Below are 14,551 nucleotides of genomic sequence, written 5' to 3'. Positions count from 1 at the left end.
AAGCTGTTCATTCGAAGGGATTGCATGAGGACTCGAGGGCATACAATGCGATTAGAGGAGAAGCGTTTTAACCTCAGGCAACGTGGGGGGTTCTTTACTGTTAGGGCTACAAGATTGTGGAATTCTCTACCACAAGAGGTGCTTTCTGCGGGTAGTATGGTGGCTTTCAAAAGACTCTTAGACGTACATCTCAAAGATCAGAACATTCAGGGGTATGTGAGATGATTACAGCCACACACACCTACACAGGTTGAACTGGATGGACTATTGTCTTTATTCAACCTCACCTACTATGTAACTATGTAACTATGTAAGAAGAGTGTAAAAATAAAAAATAAAAAGTAAAAAATGTAAAAGGTAAATGAGAGATCTGGGGTCTTTTTTGACCCCCGGATCTCTCAATAAAGAGGACCTGTCAGGCTTATTTCTATTACACAGGATGTTTACATTTCTTGTAATAGCAATAAAAGTGGCAAAAAATAAATAAATAAAAGGACAGTGTAAAAATAAAAAATATAAAAGGTAAATGAGAGATCTGGGGTCTTTTTTGACCCCGGATCTCTCAATAAAGAGGACCTGTCAGGCTTATTTCTATTACATGGGATGTTTACATTTCTTGTAATAGGAATAAAAATAAATAAATAAAAGGAGAGCGTAAAAATAAAAACTAAAAAGTAAAAAATATAAAAGGTAAATGAGAGATCTGGGGTCTTTTTTGACCCCCGATCTCTCAATATAGAGGACCTGTCGGGCTTATTTCTATTACACGGGATGTTTACATTTCTTGTAATAGGAATAAAAATAAATAAATAAAAGGAGAGTGTAAAAATAAAAAATAAAAAGTAAAAAATATAAAAGGTAAATGAGAGATCTGGGGTCTTTTTTGACCCCGGATCTCTCAATAAAGAGGACCTGTCAGGCTTATTTCTATTACATGGGATGTTTACATTTCTTGTAATAGGAATAAAAATAAATAAATAAAAGGAGAGCGTAAAAATAAAAACTAAAAAGTAAAAAATATAAAAGGTAAATGAGAGATCTGGGGTCTTTTTTGACCCCCGATCTCTCAATATAGAGGACCTGTCAGGCTTATTTCTATTACACAGGATGTTTACATTTCTTGTAATAGGAATAAAAGTGTCAAAAAAAAAAAATAAAAAGTAAAAAATATAAAAGGTAAATGAGAGATCTGGAGTCATTTTTGACCCCGGATCTCTCAATAAAGAGGACCTGATAGGCTTATTTCTATTACACAGGATGTTTACATTTCTTGAAATAGGAATAAAAGTGATAAAATTAAATAAATAAAAGGAGAGTGTAAAAATAAAAAATAAAAAGTAACAAAATATATATAAAAAAAAAATTTAAAGCGCCCTGTCCCTCCGAAGCGAACGTATACCTAAATCACGCCTGCATATGTAAACAGTGTTAAAACCACACATGTGAGGTATTGCCATGATCGTTCGAGTGAGAGCAATGATTCTAGCACTGAACCTCCTCTGTAATTCTGTAGCCTGTAAAAAATGTTAAAGCATCGCCTATGGAGATTTTTTCAGTTCTGTAGTTTGTCACCATTCCACATGCGTGTGTAATTTTAATGCATGACTTTAGATAATTATTTACTTGGCGTAACATCATCTCACATTTGGGGGTTATAAGTAATTTTCTAGCAGAAAAAAAAAATGTAAACTTGTAAACAAAAAGTTCCAGAGAAGGCGTGGTCAGCAAGTGGTAGAAGAATAATAGAAGAGGTGTACTGGTTGTTGGTTCTAGAACATAACTGTTTTCATTTCAATTATTTATTGCCCTGTGTGGTGGACTGTAGTTGGAGGACAGTGATATCAAACTAAAGTTTCTCTGTTTTAGCACACCGATAAATAAAGTATTAATATACTCTATATATGGAATAAATAGGCAGAGATTTATTTATTTATTTATTTTTTATTAAAAGTAAACACACATTAAACAATGCAATGCTTCTCATTTCCTTTTCATATCTCCTGCCTTCCAATGTGTGCCGTGTTGTTGATGTTTTAGTTAACTCTATGGGCAATTGCTTCGCAGAACGCATGTGTGATCAGTGTTTGAGCGCTGGATGAATGGTGCTTTGCAGACACACCCATATTCACAGATCAAAGGGCACGGCCTTCTACCATTAACATCGCAGGATGGCTCACAGCGGGTTTTACATGAGGTATAGACTTGATTTGGTCCACACTCTTTGGGGAAGAAAACAAGAAAGCAGAGTCAGTTCACTTTGCCCCCAATATAACAAGACAGTGTTGTACTCCTCTATCTGTCAATGCTAATAACAGTTTTGTGGAACACTGACCACATGTGGTCCAATCTAACATACAAGTGACAACACTATATTACCAAAAGTATTGGGACGCCTGCCTTTACACGCACATGAACCTTAATGGCATCCCAGTCTTAGTCCGTAGGGCTCAATATTGAGTTGGCCCACCCTTTGCATGTGCGTGTAAAGGTGGGCGTCCCAAAACTTTTGGTAATAAAGTGTGTACATAAATAAATGAATAAATAAATAAATATATATATATATATATATATATATATATATATATATATATACAGTATCTCTCAAAAGTGAGTACACCCCTCACATTTTTGTAAATATTTTATTCTATCTTTTCATGTGACAACACTGAAGAAATGACACTTTGCTACAATGTAAAGTAGTGAGTGTACAGCTTGTATAACAGTGTACATTTGCTGTCCCCTCAAAATAACTCAACACACAGCCATTAATGTCTAAACCGCTGGCAACAAAATAGAGTACACCCCTAAGTGAAAATGTCCAAATTGGGCCCAGTTAGCCATTTTTCTTCCCCGGTGTCATTTGACTCGTTAGTGTTACAAGGTCTCAGGTGTGAATGGGGAGCAGGTGTGTTAAATTTGGTGTTTTCGGTCTCACTATCTCATACTGGTCACTGGAAGTTCAACATGGCACCTCATGGCAAAGAACTCTCTGAGGATCTGAAAAAAAGAATTGCTGCTCTACATAAAGATGGCCTAGGCCAGGGTTTCTCAACCAGGGTTCCTCCAGAGGTTGCTGGGGGTTCCTTGGGCAATGAGTAATTTCGGCCTCTCAGATAAGTTCCCACTGACATCATTGATCTTTTTAGCTATCTGGAAGGTGATTATTCTTCACAATGACCACCAGGGTAAGTAGCATTCTTCCCACTGACCATCACATTGACCATCACACTAATGTGTCATGAGTTGTAGATATAGTGATTTTTATAAGGGTTTCCCTGGAAACTGAAAGTTTTTTTTTAAGGCTTCCTCAGTGTTGGAAAGGTTGAGAAAGGCTGGCCTAGGCTATAAGAAGATTGCCAAGACCCTGAAACTGAGCTTCCATTACGTTTGGTAGTATAGAGTGTGAGGTCTTTTATAGGGTTGGGGTTAGCCTATCACCAGTGCTGTATTTTGGCCTAGGCCGACAAGGCCCAGGCCTAGGGCGTCACTATGCAGGGGGGGGGCAGCAAAATAGCTGTCCCCGCCTCCACCTGAGACTCTATTGGCCACTGGTTGCTAGAGCCGCCAGGCGTCTAACAACCAGTGATGTCACAGCTGTGACGCCCTGCCCCCTCGCCCCCCCTTCCCTCCCCCCTTCCCTCTCCCTCTCTCTCTCCCTCCTCGCTCTCCCTTACCCAACCCCTTCTCTCGCCCACCCCCTTCTCCTGCCCACCCCTTCTCGAGATCTCAGGGGTTCTTGTTTGGACTTGTAGCCCTTCAATTTTGGAGGGGAGTCACATCCCTTAAACAGGAAAGGATTTGAAAAATTTACATAGAAGTGGGAGAGGGGGCGCCCAGTCTTAGTCTCATCTAGGGCAGCACAAAACCAAAATACACCACTGCCTATCACTATCCCTTTTTGGATATACAGGTGTAGAAAAATTCCACAACCAGGTTGTAACATGCATGGCTGGCTTAACAAGATACTTACGACGATTTCCATTGACACTGAATGATTGCAGGGCTGTAGAAAGAGAAAGGAAATCCAATTAGTTAAGAAGAAATGGCAACATATTTTTGAAGAATTTGTAACAATAACGAGATTGGATCACTGATTAAATGATTCCCAGGAACAGAGGGATGTGCTGTGCAAAAATATTTCCATTAATTGGAGCTTCACAAAACCGGGAGAAAAATAGGGAGGCGGCCACTACTCCTGATCACCAGAATTTTTGTAGATTAGTAAATCAAACAATACTAAAGGCATGGAATTGGTATGACAGCCAGGATGTTAGCATTTTCTGGAAAGGGCTGTTACTTATGGCAGCCTACATATTCTCTACAGTTATCTGTGAATATGTATTTAAACACTAACAATAAACTCGTCCTATTTGCTCCCTTTTGGTCGGTTAAAAATCAGCAAACGTGCAATTTGTTTCAGTCCAAATTTAAATTCGGACACACTTTTGGTTATTCGGATGTTTGGATGTATCCATATCTCTGAATGAAATAGTAACGAGTTTCATTGAAATTTGTTGAAATTCCATACCAGACCCTTATCTTAACATGCAGCCCGGCAGGTCAGGAAAGGGGGGATGGAGAGCAAGCACCCCCCACCAGAAGCATACCAGGCCAAATGCCCTCAACATGGGGGGGTTGGGATGGGGGGGTGCTTTGAGGCTGGGGGGGCTCCCCCCCTCCCTGCCTTAAAGCACCTTGCCCCTATGTTGATGGGGACAAGGGCCTCTTTCCAACAACCCTGGGTGATGGTTGTGGGGGTCTGCGGGTGCGGGTCCCCTTAAAAAAAAAAAACGAAAATTTTGGAATTATTTAGACCCCGTTCACACTGGGGCGACCTGTCAGGTGACCTGGTCGCCTGACAGGTCGCCGTAGGTCGCCTGCCATAGAGAAGCTGTGGACCCGTTCTAATAGGAGCGACACAAGTCGCTCCTACTTAGAAAAAGGGTCCGGAGCTTTTTTGGGGCAACCTGGAGCGACCTGCATTGACTTCAATGTTATGAAGTCCGTGCCGGCCGCTCCGAGGTCGCGGTGCGAGCAGCGCGCCGCGACCTGTGAGGTCGCCCCGGGAAGTCGGATCGCCCCAGTGTGAACGGGGTCTTAGAAAATTAATAAACAAAACAATATTAAATGTTATTAAACAAAACTAAACAAATTGCAAAACAAATAATTGAAACAAAATTAGTCACATAACGAAGTTATCCGAATCAAAACACATTTTTCAGTTCAGCACATGTCTATATATCAGATTAAATGCATTTTATCACACTCTGTTTAACTCTGCTATTGTTTACTGTGCTGTGTTGTGTCCTTTTTAGGGAGCTTTCCCCTTTGCTTGCTGGTCCTGATGAGCACACACAGTTTCCCGACTCCTGAGTGCGAATCACATTATCAAATAACAGAGCCACATCAGACAGCAAATTACAGGGCTCTGTTATTTGATACTAAATAGCTAATGATACTATATATTATATGATATAAGTAAGTGATGCTTAATAAATAATTATTAACTAAACAGAATTCTAAAATACTGTAGCACTTCAGCCCCAGAAGGTTTTATCCCCTTAAAGAGGAAGTAAAGCCAGGAAAATTGGTTTTCTTTTTATTTTCCTGCAAAGTAAATGCATATGAATACTAGCACATTATGTGACACTTACCTGCAAACGAAGCCTGCGTCGTCCCCGCTCGAGGCTCCATCCATCTTCGCCCGTCTTCCTTACGGGTCTGCGGACTACGGCTGTGCTACTGGGCGGAGCCGCGTGACATCACTCCTGCGCATGTGCAGGGGAGCTGCCAGTCACGGCACAGGGCTCTAAAGAAAGGACACAGGCGGCCATTCCTTCCGAGTGCATGCGCTGATGACGTTATCGGCTGCATGCAATGTAAATATCTTCTAAATGGTGCAAGTTTAGGAGATATTTACAGAACCTATAGGTACGCCTTGTTATAGGCTTACCTATAGGTACAAACATTATTAAGCCGTGCCCTGGGTCCCAGCATCCTAAACCTCTTAAAGCGGCGGGAGCGGCCATGCTAAGCTATATTTGACTCTTTTGTCATTCACTTTCACAAGGATTTACAAGGATCTTCACTTTCCCTATCTGATGGGGTTCACACATTTATTGCAGACGTTACATGGCAAAAAATCCAAAAAGTCTAACCGCGCTAGTGAGAATGTGAACAATAAAAGCAGCAGCTTCCAGTGAGACAACACCAAAACCAAATGATAATAAACAAGCTGCGGTAAGTGATCAAAAATGGGGTGACTAATTAATAAATTGATTAAAATGTATGTTCAAATATATCTATGAATTGATTTTATACAAATAAATAGATAAATAGTGACAGTGGTGATGAACCAAGATGTCCCAAATAACTAAAGTTCTAGGAAATTGGACTCTAAATAATTATAATCAATACATTAATAGCCAATAAATATAAATAAAAAATCTAAGTGTCTCTCTAGATTTTTTATTTATATTTATTGCCTATTAATTTATTGATGATTATTATTTAGCGTCCTTTTTTCCAATTTCCTAGCACTTTCGTTATTTGTGACATCTTGGTTCATTACCGTTGTCACTATTTATTAATTCTTTTTTATAAAATCAATTTATGGATATATTCGAACATACATTTTGATTGATTTATAAATTGGTCACCCCGTTTTTGATCACTTAGCTCAGCTTGTTTGTTATTATTATTGTTACATGGCATAAGTCTGCATGCTGAGAGGGCTTTATATATTGGATGTCACCTAATTACTTTGGGATGAAGCACTTATTGATCACTATTTGGACATTTTTTGTAGTTTATTTGAATTTTCTAAGTTGTTTTGTGTTGGATTTAAATGTATTTTGCATAGACAAGTGCTGTTTATGCACAGAGAATACTCTCATGAAATAAACTTAAACTGAGCCCATTGTTAGTTATCCAGTCCAGTGGTGGCCTGTCCATTAGGGGCGCATGGGGCGCCGTGCCCCCATCCATGCATCCAGCCCCCTAATCTGCATTCAGGGCGCCGAAAGCATGGATTTCAATAGGGGATTTTTTTTTTTTTTTGAAGCATGTGATTAGAGCTAGAGGCTCTTATAGGCTTCAAAAAAGGGTGGGCACGGGATGCAGAGCACTGCACCCTGAGCCCACCCTGCTGTATGGCAGTAGTGAATAAATATTCAATATTTTTACACTGATTCTCCTCCCGGCCAATCAGGAAGAGGGTTGTGAGACCCCTTTCCCGACTGGCCAAAAGCAGAAGCGATCTTACTGGCCACTGGCCAGGAAGAGGGAGGAGACACATGGCTGGAGGAGAAGCACAGCAGCTCAGCCATCCAGCACTCCCCGACTCGCAAAGGAGGAAGGAAGAGGTAAGGAGGCAGACCGCTCGGGGTGGGGGGGAGTGGTGCGTTGGTTTGCTGCCAACTCCCCTGAATTATAGAGCACCAGCCGCCACTGGTCCAGTCCTCTGGAATTTGGATTGTAACAAGTCTGCATGATAATAATTCAGTAAACAATATTAGGCAGGGTACTCACCCAATGACAAGAGGAGAAGTACAAAGATGGGTTTCATCATTTTCCTTTCTGATCTGTGAAATAATAAATACACATCACAAATAAGGTGGGGTATTTACTAAAACATACAGTAAGGCTTAATGTAATACGCTATTGTAGTGTTTGGCAAAACCATGATTATTTGCAATGAGAGCTGATAGTAGCGTTCGCATGGATGGAAAATAGTGATTGACCAACACGTGAATTGAGCCTCCGCAGTCTAATTATACATGCGTGTATCCCCTTACTGACCCCCTTTTAGTTGCAGAATAATGCACAATAATACATGTCACCGTCATACGGGCAGTCATGTGATCATCTAAGCTCTATAGTGACTCCATTATAATGATGGCTATTATACAATACAACGTTACAATAGACATTAATATTGTAAAATATTATAGCACACAGTGTATGGTTCCACTATAGAAGCCCAACACCAACCCAAGTTCCCATCTTAGTACGGATAATACAAACACATAATATTTCCCCTTGTAGAATGAATTTCCATACTTACAGAGCTGATGTAGGACTTGATCAGGAAAGATAAAGTGAGATAACAGTGTGGTCTGTTGGAGCTCTTTTATACCCTTATGTGTCCTGGATGACGGGGGTGTGTCCAAAATTATGTGTGTGGCCACTGGCCAGTCCCAAAAAAGGGCAATACATATTCTAATGACCCTGTGAGCTGCAGCAAGAGGATAAGGGTGGAGAAAAGAGCACATCTTTTTTATTTTTTTTTTAAAAAGCTCCATAAAAATAATAAATAATAATTGAAACAATAAAAAAATATATATAGATAACACAAAGTATATATATATATATATATATATATATATATATATATATATATATATATATTGTAAGGGATTAGCTCGGTGGCGGGTGTGGATGACCCCTTGGGGGGTGCGTTTTCCCAGAGAGGTAGCCGACAAGTGCTTGCAAACAAACAGTGTGGTTTATTAAATGGTGTTTTCTTCACCAGGCTGTATGCAGCAAAACATCCAAAATAAAATAAAACAGAAAATAAATCCTTGCCTCTGTGGGCGGCTACCTTCTCACAACTGGAACCTGCCTAAGTGTCTGTCTCCAACCTACCGTCGGGCAGACTTCCTTGTCCTACAGCGGACACTCAATAGTCCTTTTATAATAGCTTCACAGGGCAACACAGTCCTTTTGTTTCTTTCACATCAACAGTTCGTCTTCTCACCTTTGAGACGTATTCACCCTTGGTTACCGTCCCGGGCACACATCACTCCGGGGGGTCTTCTCCCAGGCCCACACATCCTGTCGGGAGGCACACGCTGACTGTCCTCCTGCTCCCAGCCCACATGGCTTCAGGATGCAGCTTCTGGAGGCAGCAAACAATAGGACTTTCTCTGAACAAATTATAGAGCCTTAACTCCCTCATTCTGAACAGGTGAAGGCCTTTCAACTTCCTGCTGGCTAGCTCTGTAGCCAACACCCTAAATTAATTAATGGACTTTCTAAATCAGGTGGAAATGTATCTCCTTCCTGTGACTACATTCCCAGATTTAGCTGACTTCCTGTCACAATATATATATATATATATATGTGTGTGTATATATAAATATATATATATATATATACACACACAGTATATCGCAATATTCATACATGTATCAAATTATTGTTGCAGCTCACTTGTATATAATTTCTCAGTGAATGTAGGTCCTCCCTCAGACTGTATATAAATGAAAAATGTCACAAAAATCATCAAATCATTGAAGCCCAACGGTCCTCTAGGATGTGTGTTATCAATTCGATGCATATAATGTATATTTCCAAATAGGTCACGATGGTTCAGAGCTAATAATGTATACCATACACAGTATATATATATACAATAATGAGTAACACCTCACATTTTTGTAAATATTTTATTCTATCTTTTCATGTGACAACACTGAAGAAATGACACTTCGCTACCATGTAAAGTAGTGAGTGTACAGCTTGTATTACAGTGTAAATTTGCTGTCCCCTCAAAATAACTCAACACACAGCCATTAATGTCTAATCCGCTGGCAACAAAAGTGAGTACACCCCTAAGTGAAATATGTCCAAATTGGGCTCAAAGTGCCAATACTTTGTGTGGCCACCATTATTTTCCAGCGCTGCCTTAACCCTCTTGGGCATGGAGTTCACCAGAGCTTCACAGGTTGTCACTGGAGTCCTCTTCCACTCCTCCATGATGACATCACAGAGCTGCGCTCTGTCCTTGTCTTCATCCCACACTTAGTAGGTCAACGGTGGGGACTTTTTACTTCCCTTCGACAGGAATCATTTAGGCATGTCTGTGGCAGAAGAAGTGCAGCCTTTTTATGGGGCATCAGAGCAGCCCGGGGGGCAATTGCCCATCTGCCCCCTGGCCCAGTCATCCCCTGTCCCCATTCACATCTGAGATCTTGTAACACTAACAAGTGACATGACACAGAGGAGGGCCTTCTGGAAGAATGGACTTCTGGAAGGATGGGCAAAGCAGGGACTTTTCCAAATCAATGCCTGACCTCACAAATGTGCTTCTGGAAGAATTGTCAAACATTCCCATAGACAAATTTCTAAACCCTGTGGACAGCCATCCCAGATGATTTGAAGCTGTTATAGCTGCAAAGGGTGGGCCAACTCAATATTGAACCCTACGGACTAAGACTGGAATGCTATTAAAGTTCATGTGCATGTAAAGGCAGGCATCCCAATACTTTTGGTAATATAGTGTATAAATATATACTGTATAATATGTAAAAATATTTGAATGCCACAACTGTTTTGTTTTTCAAAGCTTCACAATATCTCCATCATCCAGAGTATAATCAGTTTCCATACAGAATTTTAGCAATATAGTAGAAGGTCTGCCTAACCAGTTTCACTAGCACTGCACCAGAGGCAAAATGTAATTATCTTTAGCCTCTGACACTGCTGGATTAATAATGGGGGAACCAGTTAGGCAGACCTTCCACCACATTGCTTCTGGCACTTGCACTCCAAATGTATTTCATGTTATATAGACTCTGATAAGTACCTGTATATGGTACTATGATTATGTGGAATCTTGTCTGTTGTATAAAATTGATACTATTAGCACTTAAAGGAACCCCCTTCTGCCATTTCTATTTGAAGACATATGCATTTGCTAATTTGGGAAAGTCAGGTGCCAGGTCCTATACTGGAGTCTGATCCTATATATGGGATGTGTGTATGCAACTGTAAGATATATAGAAACTGATTATATATTGGGTCACATGAAAGATATTGGAAAAATCCAATTGTGTCATCCATATATTCCTACTGTACATATACTTATGGGACAGGACTATATGCCTATCTCAGATACACTATATTGTCAAAAGTATTGGAACGCCAGCCTTTACACACCCATGAACTTTATTGGCATCCCAGTCTTAGTCCGTAGTGTTCAATATGGAGTTGAAAGCTAGGTTCCAGGCACTATTTGCTGTAAAACCCCCACTTGGGAGTGTGTGTGCAGCAAGAGAACAATATTGTGGTCATAGCTCCATTGTGCTGCTGTCCAGTGGCATTGGATCAAATTCTGGAAGGATAAAAAACAGCAGAAGTTGACAGCTCTCAGGGGCTAATAGGAATTGGTTGTGGAGAATAACTGCGATGATCCACAGTCAATGTTCAATAAAAGTACTGGTAGTTTATTCATGACATATAAAAAAATGTGTTCTCCAAATGACACAAAAACAACGTTATAATGCTGGAACTGAAGATGGCTAGGGCACCAATGCATGAAGGGGTCGAGTAAAGCAAGCCGTGGGGAGGTGCCAATCAACGTGGCTGCAAGGATGAAACAAACTTCAGGAGAATGCAAGCTGGACCCCGCTGAATGCCGTCACTGAAGCGCCTGGGCGGAAAGCACAGTACCCGGAAAGAGGAAACCACAGTAACCTGCGAAGAAAGCATGCGTGTCCCTGTTGCTGTTGCTGTGACTACGGTGGCTACATCATTGGAGGGAGGGGAACTCGATGGAGGGAACAATGCCACATCATAAAGCATAGTGAGGGTGTCAATTAGCTTGGTCATGTCAATACTCTCTTCAAAAAATTTTAACCAAAATAGGGGACATAAATTCCGAACAAGCTATGTTTTTGGTGGACAGCAATGAATTCCGTTTAAGACATAACTACTTCTCATTCTTGGACCAGTTCTACTTGCAAGTGAGGGGCACATCCATGGGGGCTAATTTTTTTCTGAACACATAGAGTTCTATGGCCGGTACATCGATGATATTCTCCTTATTTGGGAAAGAGGGTGGCCCAGATGTCTTCACCTCCTTTGAGGCTTTTTGGACCTGGTTCTATAGCATTAAGGTGGCACTATCATTAGCAAAAACCACACCAAAGCCACTAGTGGTAATTCATATCTCCACTATTCCAGTTGTCATCAACCCGCTTGGAAACATAACATCCCTGGGGGACAATTTAATAGGTTACAAATAAATTGTCCCAAGATAGAGAACTAAATTGCACGAGGATCTCTAATGATAAAAAAAGTTTGAGGAGAAAGGATACCCCTCAACGTTAATCAAAGAGGCTTTTAATGTGAACACAAACCCTCCTCATAAAAAGGATAGGAACAGTACATAGGACAATAACAGTAATACATTAGGTTAACTACTGTTTTTAATGAGAAATATAGGTCCATTTCCAGGATTCTGAATAAGTATTATAGTATTATGAAGCTTGACCAGAGATTGGCTCCAACACTGCCTCCGGTTCCTCAGGTGACTTTTAGCATGTACCTTAAAAAATATTTTAGCCCTCAGCAAGCTACAGACGTCTAATAAGAAGCCACTATTCGATATTAGATCCTACTTTGACAATAGGACTGGTATCTTTCAGTGTAAGAAAAGGGGATGTCTTACATGCCAGTCTATTCCTAATGGACTGGCCGAGATAGTTGATAATAAAGGAAAAACATTTTAGATAAGACAATTTATCACCTGCTCAACCGAGTTTGTGATTTATGTTGTGTGGTGTGCCTGTGGCTTGCTTTATGTGGGTGGCACTATGCACACCTTGGGCAAGCGAATAGATGAACACCGCAGATTTATGATGTACACAAAGGTTGTTATTTTTTCACTATTTATTTATTTTCCTTGTATTTTTCGTATTAATAAAGTCATTCCTTTTTCTGTCTAACACATATTCTTTTAATGATTGTTTACTATATTATTGTGTTTTAATCAATTGATGACTTGAAGGTCATGTTTCACATAATTTGGCAAGGGCACTGATGGGTTTATTAGTAGTTTTCCTGTTAGTTCTGCCCACTCTAAGCCCCCATATTGGGCTTAAAACCTCTGGTTGCTGTTAATCCCGCGACTTGAAAAAGCACATACGCGCAAAACGCAACAGGGACACATGCATTCCACACTGGTCACAGTGGTTTCCTCCTTCCAGGTACCCTGCTTCTGCCCAGGCACTCCAGTGACGCAACCCTTTGCGCCGGTGGGGTCCGGCTTGAATTCTCCGGTAGTTTGTTTCATCCTTGCAGTCAGGGTGATTGACATCTCCCCACAACTTGCTTTACTCAGGACCCATTCATCTATCGATACTCTAGCTATCTTCAGTGCCAGCGTGGTTACGTTGTTTTAGTGTCATTTGGAACACACATTTTTTTATATGTCATAAATATATTGCCAGTATTTTTATTGAACATTGACTGTGGATCATTGCAGTTTTTCTCCACAACCAGTTCCTAATATCCCCTGAGCGTTGTCAGCTTCTGTTGTTTCAATATTGAGTTGGCCCACCCTTTGCAGCTATAACAGCTTCAACTTCTCTGTCACACAGTTTAAGAGTGTGTCTATGGGAATGCTTGACCGTTCTTCCAGAAGCGCTTTTTTGAGGTCAAGAATTGATGTTGAACGAGTTGGCCTGGTTCACAGTCTCCGCCCTAAGTCCTCCTAAAGGTGTTTCATTGGGTTGAGGTCAGGACTCTGTGCAGGTCAGTCAAGTTCCTCCACCACAAACTCGCTTATCCATGTCCTTATGGACCTTGCTTTTTGCACTGGTGTGGGGTTGTTTTTCAGGGGTTGGGCTTGGCCCCTTAGTTCCAATGAAGGGAACTCTTAAGGCGTCAGCATACCAAGACATTATGGACAATTTCATGCTCCCAACTTTGTGGGAACAAAGTTTTCAACAAGTGTTTCAACATAACTGTGTACCGGTGCACAAAGCAAGGTCCATAAAGACATGGATAAGCGGGTTTGGGGTGGGAGGAACTTGCCAGGCCTTCTCGTCCAAAATCAGTGCCTGACCTTCTGGAAGAGTGGTCACACATTCCCATAGACACACTCCTAAACCTTGTGGGCAGCCTTCCCTGAAGAGTTGAAGCCGTTATAGCTGCAAAGGGTGGGCCATTTCTATATTGAACCCTACGGACTAAGACTGGGATGCCATTAAAGTTCATGTGCCCCAAAACTTTTGACAATATAGTGTATATATATATATATATATATATATATATATACTGTAAATTATGTAAAAATAAATGAATAGTACAATTGGGTTTTTCTTCAAAGTTTCACAATATCTCCATCATCCAGAATATAATCAGTTTCCATACAGCATTTTAGCAATGTGGTGGAAGGTCTGCTTAACCAGTTTCGCTAGTGCTACACCAGCTGCACCGGAGGAAAAATGTAATTTTCTTTAGCCTCTGACACTGCTGGAATAATAATGGAGAAACCAGTTAGGGAGATATTTAATTTAATTACATTTTGCCTCCGGTGAAAATGCTGTATGGAAAATGATGAAGGTTGAAGTGTGTCTAGGAGGTTTAGAAGTATGTCTATGGGAATATTTACCATTCTTCCATCAGCTTGGCTCTAAACGGTACCGGGGTGATGCCTGCAGCTGCATTTCATACCGCTACAACCCCTTCAAGCTGAAGCCCCATATTTGCGTTCGGTCAGCGTGAAGGGGTTAAAATAAAAGTTGTCTACCGTAATTTTTTT

The sequence above is a fragment of the Pelophylax lessonae genome (assembly GCF_965119305.1).
Source record: "Pelophylax lessonae genome assembly, chromosome: 12".
Taxonomy (NCBI): domain Eukaryota; kingdom Metazoa; phylum Chordata; class Amphibia; order Anura; family Ranidae; genus Pelophylax; species Pelophylax lessonae.
Note: the sequence above shows the minus strand (reverse complement) of the source record.